Source organism: Lemur catta, chromosome 20 (assembly GCF_020740605.2).
Source record: "Lemur catta isolate mLemCat1 chromosome 20, mLemCat1.pri, whole genome shotgun sequence".
NCBI classification, from domain to species: domain Eukaryota; kingdom Metazoa; phylum Chordata; class Mammalia; order Primates; family Lemuridae; genus Lemur; species Lemur catta.
Genome location: NC_059147.1, coordinates 3144063 through 3158979, shown reverse-complemented (window position 1 = coordinate 3158979; position 14917 = coordinate 3144063).

Below are 14917 nucleotides of genomic sequence, written 5' to 3'. Positions count from 1 at the left end.
CCACACAGTGGCTGCAGGCACACCACGAGTTCCCTGGTATCTAGACTCTCAGAATAGCATCCAGCTCAAGCTGCTTTAAGCTTGGACGCCTGTGTCCATTGATATCTGTGCACGAGAGGTAGCAGCTGCTTCTTCCGATTTGTTGTAATTGCTTTTGATGGGGAGAATTTTCTCCTGAAGATGTATATATGTTGTCAGTTGAGTAGGACACTTTGGCTTTGATTTTAGGTTCCTTCAGTCGTGTGATTTTTGTGTGATATCTTAGGCAGTACAAAGGGTTTGTGGTATCTATGATTTCCTTGGTGGCTTAGCATACAGTTATTACTTGAGGCTGTGGTGGAGTTTTGCTGTGGTTTTGAATGCTAGCCAAGCCCGTCTTCAGACCCCAGTAGTGGCAGCAGTGGGATGAGTGTGCCTAACTTAGGCCCCAAAGCAGCTTACACGGCAGTGGTATTGGTGTGTCCTGGGGGTTGCTTGCTGAGAAGCCCAAGCACGCAGAGGGCTGGGCTTTCAGGAACCCAGCAACAGACAGGGCAGGCTGGTCCCCAGTCACACAGCTGCCTGTAACAAAGGAATGGGTATTGTCCCAAGTGTGCTTAGTCTCCTCTGTCCTTTCCCAGCTGGGTGGTGGCTATAGCCATGTCACCTTGAACTCAGCCCAAGGGTGAGGTGTGGCACATCATCACACTCTCAAGATGGTGCCAGTATGGGCTTATAATCAAAGAGGGAAGGGCCCCATTCAGGTGAGCAGCATGGGCAAGCAACTGTGGGGAGTGTGCTCCGCTTGGATCTCAGTCTCACATCAGCCTGTAGCAGGGAGGTTGGAATTGTCCTAGGTGTGTTTGAGAGTTTGGGCTCCCCTGTTTCTCCTCAGCAGGGGGCAGCTGCAGGTGCCTTAGCCCGAACTCAGCCCAAGGACAGGGTGTGGGCCGGCTTTATTAGCACCACACTGAGCTAATCAGCTGCTAGCTGCCAAGCTTTAAATTTCCAAAGTGGCACCTTGGGCCTGTGACCAGAGAGGGCCCTTCTCAGGTAGGATCTGTTGGCAGGAAACCGTGGGTAGTGCGGTTCACTCAAGACTCAGCCTCACAGCAGCTGCCGCAGGATGGTGGGTATGGTCCTAGATGAGTGTTGGAAATCCTGGTTTCCCTGCCCCTCTCGAGCTGGGTGGGGGCTGTAGCTAATTATTCCAAACTCAGCCTGAGGACAGGATGCAGCTCAGCATTAAGTTCTCAAACTGGAGCCTTGGGTCTGCGACCGGAAAGGCTGGGGCCCCACCCAGGCAAGCAGTGTGGACAAGAAACTGTGGAAAATGCTGTCTGCTCACGTCTCAGTCTCAATAGCAGCCTGCAGCAGGGCAGTGGGGACCCTCCCAGGGGTGCCTGGGGCACCTGGAGTCCTCTGTCCCTCCTCAGAGCCACATGGTGGCTGCAGGCACACCGTGAGTTCCCCGGTATCTAGGCTCTCACAGTGGCATCCAGCTCAAGCTGCCTCTAGGCTTGGATGCCTGTGAGGTGCTGTGTGGGTTCCCTTTCTGCAGCTGTGTCTCTGTGCAGTCTCTGAGCAGCTCCCATGTTAGGACCGAGACCTGTGTGGGGCAGGGTCTTCTCCTGCAGCCAAGATCACGAAAGCTCTCCTCTGCGAGGGGGGCCCTTGGGACGTCTCTCTTACTGTCTGCCCATGTCCAGGAGCTTCTCCGAGCTTTTAGCCAGTCCCCAGCCAGGCAAGTTACCCTGAATCCCCTCCTTACCCACTTCTGGTGCTTCCTGTCACTTCCCTGGTGAGTCCCAGCATTCTCTCCTAGACGACCGGTTTGAAATGTGAGAATCTGCTTACTATCCTCTTCCTCTCTGTGGAGGAAGCACTGCACTACCTGTGTCTAGTTGGCCATCTTGATTCTCTCCCTGCTCTTATATTCTGTAGTCCATGAGGATACTTTGTCATCTGGCTTTGCTGAAGATGTTGTCCATAGGTTCTTGTTTTACTATCTAGCTGCTCTGCCTTTTTTATTTTTTTTTTTTGCCAGAGGATTCAGAGAGATGAATAAACTAGACCACTGACGTGACTCTCCAGAATTGTGGAGGGAAGAAGAATCTGAAGAGGCCGGGCGCGGTGGCTCACGCCTGTAATCCTAGCACTCTGGGAGGCCGAGGCAGGAGGATCGCTTGAGGTCAGGAATTCGAGACCAGCCTCAGCAAGAGTGAGACACCCCCGTCTCCACTAAAAATAGAGATAATTAGCCAGGCGTGGTGGTGGTGAGCGCCTGTAGTCCCAGCTACTCTGGAGGCTGAGGCAGGAGGATCGCTTGAGCCCAGGAGTCTGAGGTTGCTGTGAGCTAGGCTGACGCCACAGCACTCACTCTAGCCCGGGCAACAGAGCGAGACTCTGTCTCAAAAAAAAAAAAAAAAATCAGGAGAGCTCAGGAAACAAATTCTCACATTTGCTCCCACAGCCGGGCCAGGACCGTGTGTGCCTGAACCACACTGAGACGTGAATGGGAGTGGTGGCTCCAGAAGGCAAACTATCTTATTCTCGAACTTTACACCGAAAGAAGGCAAAAGACAAGAGATGTTCACTACAGTGTTTCATATAAGGTATCTTTTGAGGGGTTCCACTCACTATTTTATAAAAAGTATAAAAACAGTTATATAAGATAGTATAATTATATGACTTTTCCTTTAACTCTAACTTTTTAAAGTTAATTTTTAATTATATGTATAATTTACAAATACAGGCCTTTATAAGAGATTAACACATAGATGAAGCTGAAGTTCCCTTGTCCTCTGGCTATTTTTGTTTGTTTGTTGCTTTGGGTTTTTTTTCTCTTGGGGCAACTGTTAGAGCCAATGTTTATTGTCAAGCTGACAGAGGATAATATATCAGGACTTTATTTATGGCTATTTTTTTTTTTGATGCCTGGCTGACTTTGCCCCACCTTCAGCTGACTCTGGGGCATGACCCTGTCCCCTGCTGAGATAGCATTTAAAGTTATTTTAAGGCTGGTTGCAGTGGTTCATGCCTGTAATCCTAGCACTCTGGGAGGCCAAGGTGGGAGGATCGCTCGAGGTCAGGAGTTCGAGACCAGCCTGAGCAAGAGCGAGACCCCCGTCTCTACTAAAAATAGAAAGAAATGATCTGGACAGCTAAAAATATATATAGAAAAAATTAGCCGGGCATGGTGGCGCATGCCTGTAGTCCCAGCTACTTGGGAGGCTGAGGCAGGAGGATTGCTTGAGCCCAGGAGTTTGAGGTTGCTGTGAGCTAGGCTGAGGCCATGGCACTCTAGCCCGGGCAACAGAGCCAGACTCTGTTTCAAAAAATAAATAAATAAATAAATAAATAAGTAATAAAGTCATTTTAACATTAATCATAATTAAATATAATTATGAAAATGATCCATTAATAGCAGTTTTGATGGATTATCTGTGTTGTCGCTGTCCTCCATTTGTACAAAAATATCCAACTGGAGAGTGGCTGGGAACTTTAGGAACATGTCCTGGCTCTGTCTCTGTTCTTCAGCACGATGAGGGCCTTGAGTCACGGTCTCGTCTCCGATCAGCAAGCTGACTGTTCCACCATAGCGTTGGTAACTAATGGGCTTTTTGCCTCAGTTTTCACGAGGCTTATTGAGATTATTTTGATTAGGATGCATTATGGTTCAAGTGGCAGAAAATCCTACGTATACTGGTTTTAAAAAAGGTATGTATTAGTTTATGGAACCAAACCCTGTGGAGGTATTTGACATTTCAGGAATGGCTGGATTCAGGGCTCAAATTAGTGCCCTTCCCAACCCTGGGGGCCTGTTTAATTTGTGTGGCATGAGCCCAACACTGTGTACTCTTGGTGATGCCCCCTGGAGTCGTGTGCCATGGCCCCCTGGTGCACAGCCTGGGTCCCTCTCTTCGTTCTGCTTTCTCTGTATGTTGACTCCTCAGTAGCGCCCCTCATAGTAGCAGAAGTGATGTAGCAGATTCTTGCTGACTTACTCTTGTCACCAAAGCCAGGAGAGCACAGAAAACTTCTTCCAGAAGCCTCACAAAAAGTCTTATCTTGACACACTGGCTCTTATTGGGTCACAGCCCCAGGCTGAGTCCTGTCTTGACCACTGAGGTCAGGGGAAGGCTAATGAGTGGCTCATATGTGGTCAAGGGCTCCACTGCTGTCCTTATCAGTGGAGAAAGCAGCTTATTCAGAACCTCTTGAACGGAGAGGAGGGGGATCCGTCCTGGCCGCAGGGAAAGGATATGACCTGGGAAGCTCAGCAGGCACCAGGGGCACTGCCTTCTAAGAGGCAGCGTATCACAGAGCTTGAGAGTGTGGACTATGGAGCCAAACCACCTTGGTTCTCATATTGGCTTTACCACTTAAGGGCTTATGACCTTGGTTATGTTATCAAATCTCTCTGTGCCTCAGTTTCCTCACCTGTACAATGGGGCATAATACCCTCCCGCTCATAAAATTGTTGTGACATAAATTGGATTTAATATGCACAAGACACTTAGAACATTGACTGGCATGGGGCAAGGTCTAGATAAGCCTTTGCTGTTGTTGAGAGTTAGTGACCCTGAGGAGAGAGTAGAGGACACTCTTAATACAGCAAGTGTTCAGCACAGGGCAGCTTCCTTTGGCCTAAGGCTGTGATACAGTGACTTGATGTGACCCTTCATCAGTTTATCCTTCTTAGTCTGGAATGAGCAGCTTTGGGTCCTGCTGTTGGTGTTCTGGGGTGTGGGATGCCTTGAGGCTTGTCTGGGGTGAGGGCATAGCTGTCAAATGCCATTAAGGACAATTCATGGCCAGGCGTGGTGGCTCACGCCTGTAATCCTAGCACTCTGGGAGGCAGAGGCGGGTGGATCATTTGAGCTCAGGAGTTCGAGACCAGCCTGAGCAAGAGTGAGACCCCGTCTCTACTAAAAATAGAAAGAAATCAGCTGGACAACTAAAATATATAGAAAAAATTAGCTGGGCATGGTGGCGCATGCCTGTAGTCCCAGCTACTCGGGAGGCTGAGGCAGGAGGATCGCTTAAGCCCAGGAGTCTGAGGTTGCTGTGAGCTAGGCTGACACCGTGGCACTCCTCTAGCCCGGGCAACACAGCAAGACTCTGTCTCAGAAAAAAAAAAAAAAAAAAGGACAATTCACTGTGAGGTTTGATTCACAAACATTGTTCTAGAACTTTAGACTCTGATTCACGATTTCGCCGCCAGCGACTTCTTCCTAGACCATTTATAGCTCCCCTCGCCATTGACACAGCTGTGCCAGGAACGACTCCTGTTGCAGCTGCGGGGGGTGGTGAGTGGGGGCCTGCGATCCAGCTTTCTCTGCAATGAAGTGCAAATTGTCCTTTTGAAGAGGGCTTTCTTCATAAATCCCAGGCCTCCAACATGCAATTAAGAGAAGCCTGAAAAGCGAAAGCGGCTTGTGTGTTCCAGGTCTTCTTTCCAAAGCCTGCGTGTCGGACTCCGCGCCTGCCTCCGCCCGGCCCCGTCTCGTAACAGGCCCAGATCCTGGCAGCAAATGGCGTGTGAACCGGACAACATTTTTATTCTACACACACAGGGTTATATAAATCTTCCTGTTTAAAAGTAATTTCTTTTGCGCTTTATGTCTTTTGTGTGCCTTTAGGAGTCTGCTTGAATTCTTAATGGGCGATATGCCTAACTGCATTTGTTCTCTGTTTTAAGGGAGAGGCTATACCCTTTGTAGCCAGTTCTTTGTCCAAAACCATTCTGCTTTTGATACAACCCCTTTTACTTTCTATTTTTTTAAAAAGGCATTGGCTTAGCTAAAGGATCTAGTTTCTACATAGTTACTTCCTGTTCTGGAAAGTTAATGCAGTGAGACTGAGGTCCTCAGGCTCCCCCGGAATACATCAGGCTATGTTACGTTTCCTTGTTTTCCAACATGCTTCAGAGGGCACTTTCTTCCTCTCCTTCATCTTGCTAACGTCTTCTCATTTTCCTAAAGTTAGGCCAACATCCTGAGTGTGCAGGACACTTCCCTGGAGCCCTCTGACTTCCACACACCGCCCCAGGTCTCTCTGAATCCACCGCCCTTGGGGAAAGCATTGTGGCCTGACGGTGGCCACTGACTGACTCATCTGCCTCCCTCGCTGAGGCGGAAGCTAGGAAGGGACCCTGTCTGATTGAAATTATTATCCTCAGTGTCTAATCGATAATTATCAAATGAATGAATGTATATGTATTTACTACCTGTGCCAGTTACTGTGCTAGGCTCTGAGGACACCAAGACCTTGTCCCTTTGGAGATTATAATCTAGTGGAAAGATACATGCTAGGTTAATCATCGCACATATCATTTTATAATCTTGAACTGATCGGTGCTTTGAAGGAAAAGAACAAAATGTGAGGAGGCTGTGAGATGGGCTAAGCAGGACTTTCACTGGGGAGGAAGGGGGGCTGGCAGTGCGTTCAGGCGGGAGGTCCCGAGGTGCAGCGAATGAGCAAATAGAGGAGCAGACGAGGGGCGGAGGAAGGGAACCGGCTGCCTGGGCATTACGGACCTCTGCTCACTTGGCTTGTCCGGTGTCCCTTCTTCAGATGACAATACCCTGACTTTTCATCTTGAGGAACCAAGCCTCCCTCATTCTCATCCTTCCCTACTCCTTTCTAGAAATGGGCACTTGACCTATCAAAATTGCGTACTCATCTCCCAGGCCTCCTCCCATGTGATTAATTTAGGAATGAGTTTGGATCTGAGTCAAGTCTGGGACTTTTTGGCAGAACTATGATGAAAGACCTGTATTTTTTTCAGCACTTTGGAGACTGTGCTTTAGAGAGAAGGGGAGAGATAGATGGAGACAGATCTGTGATGATTTTTTTTTTGAGCACCTAGATCCAGCCATGCCTAAAACTCATGTGGATATAGTTGTATCTAAATTCATAAATTAATATATATGGCTCTTAAAGCTATTACCTAAATAACTCTCCCATCTTTTTGTTTGTCTTAAGCTAGTATGCACAGAGCTTCAGTTACTTGCAACTAAAAGTATCTTTATTAATACAATGGTTTTGACTAATGTCACTCATTTGCTAAATCAAAAGAGGTTGGGGGAGGCCAGCTAAAGTGATTACAGAGGTTGTTTAGCAAGGGGGAGGGGCAGCCCTAACACACCAATACTTCCTGCACCAGAAGGGTCCCCCTAAGTTTCTGTAGTCTACAGCCTTCTCCCCAGAGACCCAGACCTGTGGTTTGTATCTGTGTTTGAGTGTCTAGCAACGGGTGCACTAAGGGAGTGTGGTTCGAGGGAGATACAAATAGGAACCTTCTCAGGCCCTGACAGGACAGGGAGGCCCAGGTACCCAAGGTGCTGGAAAGCCACGAGCTGCTTCTGCACAGGAGGAATGTGGAATAACCCCGACTTGCGAGTGGAGAGCTGGCAGGAGAGCTGGCTTTTGCTGGACTGTGAATAGCTGGAATCATTAATGGACTTCTGTGAGCAGCAATGCTCGTGGGTGACAGCTGCCATCTAGTGCCAGATGTCAGCTCTTGCAAGTTGTTTACTGGCTGTTTTCAGCTGGAAGGCCTTTTTGAGGGCCAATTTAGGGTGGAGGGGGTGTCACATTCTGGAAGAGCTTCAAAATCAGACTTTCAATATTATCCCTAAATTAGCTTATTATACATATAATCCCACAGCCAAATTGACTGGATGGGGAAAACGGGCAATCATTTCACAACATTAAACTTGTCTTTCATTCCAAACCTCTGGAGTGCTATGAATGTCATAGATAGATATTAATACATAGATAGATTTTTAAAAATCGTGTAATGGACACATTTAACATTCAGGTTTTCTGGCAGGGAATAGGTAACACGCTTCAAAGAGATGACTGGGGAGAGTTAATGAAAGGTGTGAGAAAGGGCCCAGATTAGTGACAGCAGGGTTAGTGACAGGCACGCCAGGGTTAGTGACAGCAGGAAGCAATTCCCACCCACAAACCTTCCAGGGAAAAAAGAGGGGGAGAAGTCAGCAGGAGGTATTCGGTAGGACAGGGCCCCTTGCCGGGTGCTGTGGCCCCGGGTGCTGTGTCTCCGTTGGGTTCCTGAGCAGCATAGCTTAAGATGAGGGTTCGTTGGCGTGTCAGTGGTTTATTGAGGAATTGCTCCCAGGGACACTGGAAATGAAGCGGGGAGCAGCGCAGGGAGGAGAGGAAGCCGGCAGGTATGACCCGGGCGAGGTCCTGTGGAGGCAGCTTCAGCCTGGTCCTGCGGGGAAAGCTGGACGCAAAGTTGTTTCGGAGGGTCCGACTGGAGGCAGAGAGGTTGGCACTGAAACTCCTGACCTGCCAGCCACTGCCCAAGCGCGAGGGCTGGAGGGGAAGTGGGGACATCATTCTGGGCACTGTGGACCTCCTCCTGCCTGTTGGGTTGGACCAAGTGGCTCTGGGACTCTGAGAGCGGTTCAAAGGGACCCAAAGGGATCGGGGTGAAGCAAGGCAACTCTCCCAGTGGGAATGGGAGCCAGGGAGATGCGATGTGTCAGTTGACTCCTGAAGGAGGAAGATGTGGCGATGGCATTTGGATACAGGAGGTTTGCTTGGGGGAGAGGGTAGCAGCCATGCAAGATGAAGAAGGAGGCAGGGTTGGGCAGGGAGAGACCCGGAGCACAGTCAGACCCTGCATTCTCAGCCAGTCCCACGGGGAGCTCCGGAGCAAAGATGGCCCACTGTAGGAGTCATGCATTGGGCAGGAGTGACCAGGCCATAGTACGCCCTGCCGCTGGCTGGTGGCTGACTGAGACAGGCGTGGATTCTGAAGGGGAGTAGCTGGAGGCTGCTGACCAGCTGTGCTCCTCGCAGCTGAACAGCAAGTTATTTCTGAAGATCCAAACGGAGCATCCTCGTGGCCGCCACACTTAATAAAATGTTTAGCTGTTCCCCTTACCCCTCCAGCATGAACAAGGAAGAGCCCACCAGCAGAGGGGACAGAAATGGTGGACAGAGAAATGGGGCCTCAGTGGCTCACATAAGCACATACGTCCAGCTATGCCTGAAGCCCATGGGACCCTTGCCGTTTTTGCTTATGTGAACCAGTAAATGCTCTTTTCACTTAAGCCATTTTCAGCTGAGTTTTCTATTTCAGCAAAATTTCTGATTTATATACTCCCCGAGCTTCACATTCCTTAGCTGTAAAATGGGGCTCATGATTCTACCTTGCAGGGTTTGGGGAGGAAGAGAAACAATTAGTGTAAAGAGCAGGCACAGAGTTGACGCCCAATGTCCGGTATTTAACACTGGGATACGAAAGGCAAAAGCACAGGGAGCGAAGCAAGGTGTGGGACTCCGGGAGGCCCTTCCGCGTCAGGGCAGGCCAGTGGGCTGGGCTCAGCGCTCCGTCCCCTGAGCTTGGACTGTCCACAGCTACCCAGCTGCTAAGGGGGCCCAGCCTTTTGAGTCGCTTTGAGCCTGTGGCTTTTCCCCAGTGAATGTTCCCACCCATTGCCTTACTACCTTGTAGGAGGAAAAGAAAAGTTCTCTTTCTGGACAAAATTAAGGTCTCTCAATGCTCTTTGTCTTTATCTAGACAGTTGTTTGTATTTATTTTGTTATTGTTTTTTGTAGACTATTCCTTCATGAAAATATGTAAGTTTGTAGCAAATTAAAAGGAAAAAACAAGCGATGGCCACATTTGTGGCATTGTGATGATTCTAAAGCTTTGGGAGAAAAAACAATCAAGAAAGAACAAAGACCTCTATTACTCGAAGGCTGTTTTCTGAGGGAAATGGGAAATTTCATATTTTAGAGATCTGCTAAGCTTCCTACTGCTCTTCTCTTCTCCCACTAAAAATGCAAAAGCTTTAAAAGACTCACGGCAGAGACTCTATGTTCTGAATGTTAACACAATGACAGGGGCAGCGGTGGAGGCCGGTGCATTTCATTTCTCCCAATCTCCCGGGGAAGCTCAGGTCCTAATTACAAGAGAGAACAAAAAGTGGCTCTGAAAAGCCATTTTGGCTCATCAAGTACTTAATACCTATTATTAAAGAAGCTCCTGCCTAGTCTAACTGCATATTGTGAGACTAGAAGCACCTGCAGCCGCTGTAGCAGCACGCAAGCAAGAGCTTCAGCAAAGTGAGAAACAGCATCAGTGAAAAGCGGGCTCCCCTGGCACTTGTCCTGGCTCTTTCTTTCTGTCTTCAGGTCAAAGATAGACCAGATGACCTCTACTGATCCTTCGCATTTTTCTCAGGGTCAGTGGGACCCCAAAGGCCCATCTCGTATGTCATTTCCTCTGTGAACCCCTCCCCAGCATGCCCTGGCAGAATTAGCTATTGCTTCATTTAGGTGCCTGAGACAGCAAGCATCCAGGATGGCCCCAACGATCCCTGCTTCCTGGGATACATACCCTTATTTAATCCTCTCCCACACTGAATGGGGTTGACCTCTGTGACCCATAGGGCATTGCAAATACAACAGAAGTATAAATGAGGTCATAGAAGACATTGCGGATTCCCTCTCTTGGACCATGTGCTCTGTGGAAGGCCAACTGCCATGTCATAAGCACACACAAGTCACCCTTTGGAGAGACCCACATGGTAAGTAACTGAGGCCACCTGACATCAGCCAGTGGGGTGGTTTTAAAAGATGTCCACAACTTCTTTGATATGCCTCTCTTCAGCTTAATTCTCCTCTCCTTGAATGTGGACCAGACGTGGTGATTCACTTCTAGTAAATAGAATATAGCAGACATGATGGTTTGTGACTTCTGAGATTTGGTCATGTAAGCTATTGCAACTGTACTCTTTTTTTTTTTTTTTGGCGACAGAGTCTCACTCTGTTGCCCAGGCTAGAGTGCCGTGGCGTCAGCCTAGCTCACAGCAACCTCAAACTCCTGGGCTTAAGCGATCCTCCTGCCTCAGTCTCCCGAGTAGCTGGGACTACAGGCAAGCACCGCCATGCCCGGCTAATTTTTTTTTCTATATATTTTTAGTTGTCCAGCTAATTTCTTTCTATGTTTTAGTAAAGACGAGGGTCTCACTCTTGCTCAGGCTGGTCTCGAACTCCTGAGATCAAACGATCCGCCCGCCTCAGCCTCCCAAGTACTAGGATTACAGGCGTGAGACACCGCACCCGGCTGCAACTGTACTCTTCGTCTCTCTCTTAAATATTTCATCTGGAGGGAAAGCAGCTGACATGTCATGAGAACAGCCAAGCATCCCTGTGGACGGTCCACATGGTGAGGAACTGAGGCCTCTTGCCAATAGCCACCTGAGTGCAACATCGTGGAAGCTCATCCTCTGGTTCTAGTCAAGCCTTCAGGTGGCTGCAGCCCCAGCTGACAGCTTGACTGCAGCCTCCTCATGAGAGACCCTGAGCCAGAGCCACCCATTTAAGCTGATCCTAAATTTATAATCATTTAACTTTTTATTAGGTCTTTAAAAACATATATGGTTAATATTATTAGCTAAATTAGGGAATTACAATTTGTTTTATTTATTTTTCACCCTAATGTAGCTAAACAAATTTTATTGATTTTGCTTTTCAAGAATGCCAAAATTTATAGTCAAGAGCTAAGACTAAGTATGTTATTTGTGGAGATATACTGACTAATGAGACAAGGAAAGTATCAAAACTTAGGTGACATTTACATATAAAACACAAAGAAATACAAAACAAACAATCTTTTCAAAGAAAAACTGTTGAAGAGATAACAGAAAAATAGAACAGCTGCTTTGGAAAACAGTTTGGAAGTTCCTTAAAAAGTTAGACATAGATTTACATATGATCCTACAATTTCAATTCTAAGAATATACCCATGAGAAAAATAAACATATGTCCACATAAAAACTTGTATATGAATGTTTATAACAGCATTATTTTCAATAGCTGAAATGCAGAAATAACCCAATGTACATCAACTGATAAACAGATTAATAAAATGTAGTATATTCATATAATGGAATATTACTCAGCCATAAAAAGAAATGAAGTACTGATGGATGCTACAGTACAGATTAACCTTGAAAACATTATGCTAAATGAAAGAAACCAGACACAAAAGGCAACATACCATGGAATTCCACTTATATGAAATGACCAAAATAGGTAGATCCAAAAAGACAGAAATAGATTAGTGGCTGCCAGGGGTTGAGAACAGAGAATGAGAAGTGGCCGCTAATAGTTGTGGGGTTCCATTTTGGGGCAATGAAAATATCCTGGAATTAGTAGTGATGCAAGCATCACTATGAATATACTAAAAACCACTGAATTGTACACTTTCAGTGTTATGTAAATTATATCTCAATAAAGCTATTATTTTAAGAAAGCCAACAGAAGCAGATATCCAGTATTTCCCACATAAACATTACTGCTTTTCAGCTTCTTACAGAGTAGTGCTGAAATAAAAAAAAAATCATATGATTACCATGCTGGTGGTGAAAGATATGTGCTTGGAAATATTATGTGAATCTATAACAGAATAATAATAACAGAACAAAGAAAGCTAGCAAAGCGTTTTTCATTGCAACATGATAAATGCAGAGATTTTGCTAAGATGTGCAATTTGAACATGGTAGTGATACATACAAAGAATTTTTTCCCAGTTCTCTGGCCACAAACACAACTAGCTCTGAAGTGGACACAACCATAAAAGATCATGTTGTCCACAGATGTGGTTTAGACTTTAAGAACTTGTGTAGACATATGTTTGGATGGCACAAAAGCAACAAGAAAATACTCTAGAGTAGGTAATCGGTTTAAGGAGCAAGGATCAGAATGTGAATCCAAACACTGATTCTCTCATTGAGAAAGCTATGGTAGTAAAAAACAAAAAAAGTCAGCGGAAGTAAACAGTGCACTTAAGGATATAGTAAAAATTGTGAATTATGTAAAAACGAATACATTAAATTTGAGATTATTCTTTTATTAGGTGATAATATGGAAGCTGACCATAAACAATTGTTGCTGTATGCCACAGTGGCTTTAGCAAGTCTCTAAGTATAGCCCTCTGATGAACCAGGCCTCTTGGTACGCTCATTATCCACGGATCCGCATTATTTATGGATTCTGTATTTGAAAATTCACTTACTCCCTAAAATTTATTTGTAGCCCCAAAATCAATATTTGAAGTGCCTTTGTGGTCATTTGGGGCCATACTCAGAGTGGCAAATAAAATTTATTTGATTGACATTCACTTTCCCAGCTGAGGTTGCAGAAGGAGATGCTGTGCCTTCTGGTTTCAGCTCTCACACTGTAAACAAGTGTCCTTTTTGTGGTCTATTTAGTGACAGTGTTTTTTGTTAGTGATTTTGCTATTTAAGATGCCCTCCAAATGCAGTGCTGAACTGCAGCCTTAGTATCCAAAGTGCAAGAAGCCTGTGATGTGCCTTACATGTGTTGGATAAGCTTCAGGCATGTTGTGGTGCTGTTGGCTGTAAGTTCGTTGTTAATGAATCAACAATATATATTTAATAAGATGTTTTTAAACAGAAATACACCTAACCCAAGGCTATGGATTAACCACCTGAGCAAATGTGACCAGAGGCTTGCAAGAAATTAACCCCGTATGTTCCCTAAGCTCAATGGTCAGAAGTTGCAACATTCACAGCGACTTCACAGAACATAACTACTGCAAATAACGAGAATCAACCACATATCCTTGTGTAGTTCTTTCACCAGGTGGGGAAATACGGCCGAGCCCAGTGCTACCCACAGAATACAGAGGAAGTGATTCTGCATGACTTCTGAGTCCATAAGAGCCTCCAGCTCACACCTTGGTGTCTAGCAACACTTGCAGTGGGAGCCCTGAGCTGCCACGTGGGAGGTCTGACCATCCTACTGGGGAGACCCGGTGCAGAGGCCCCACGTGCAGAGGGAGGGAACTGATTTCAGTCTTCCAGCCATCCCTGCCAAGGCACTGGGCACGGGAGTGAAGTCAGCTTGGACCTTCCAGTCCAGCCCAGATTCCAGGTGAACACGACTGAGTGACCGGTGGGCCCAGACCAACCTTTTCTGACCCACACAATTGTAAGATACAATACAATGGTGGCTGTTTTAAGCCACTGCATTTTGTCCGTACAGAATGGATAACTGGACACATGCTAAAATACGATGGCTACAGAGGGGAAATGTTCTGTTGCAAATGTTTAAGTCATGGAACAAACTTAATATTTCTGTAAGATAAAAGAAATCAGTTCAGAGAATTCCACTTCTGGGTGGCAGCTCCGCAGGGAACCCGTGTAGCTGGTGAGACGATACAAACCCAACCGTAGGGAGTCTCTGGAAATTCTCCTAAGGGCATACAACGAACAAAGAAATGTTTATTCAAGCAAATCTACTAAAACTTATGAAGAACAACAAGGGTCTATCGCACTTGAGCCAGGACCTGGCCCCTGACACCTCCAGCTCAGCTGGGCAGAAGCACTACTCCGGGTGGTCCCGGCAAAAAGACAGGCTTCCTCTCCCTTCAGCTCCTTGTGTCTCACAGGAGGAGCAGGCCACCAGCATGGCACCTCCCTTCCAACTCCCAGAAGTGGCTAAATTCCTGGTGAGTCTGGCCAAGAGGTCAGAGGCTCCCTCCCTCTGCCCAGCCCCCACTCATAGGAATTGAAAATCCTCCTAAGAGACCATTGCCTAATCCAGTGTCACAAAGTTTTTAGCTTCTACATTTAGGTCTGTGATCCATTTTGTGTTAATTTTTCTATATGAGGTCAAACTTCATTCTTTTCCATGTGGATACACAGTTGTCTCAGCACCGTTTGTTGAAGAGACTGTTCTTCCCGGGCTGTCTGGTCTTGGCATATTTGATGAAAGTCGACTGACCATGAGTTGGAGGGTTTACTTCTGGACACTCAGTTCTGCCCCACGGATCTATATGTCTGTCCTTGCGCTGGCAGCACACTGGTTTCATTACTGTAGCTTTGTAGGAAGTTTAAATCTGGAAGTGTGAACCCTCCAATTT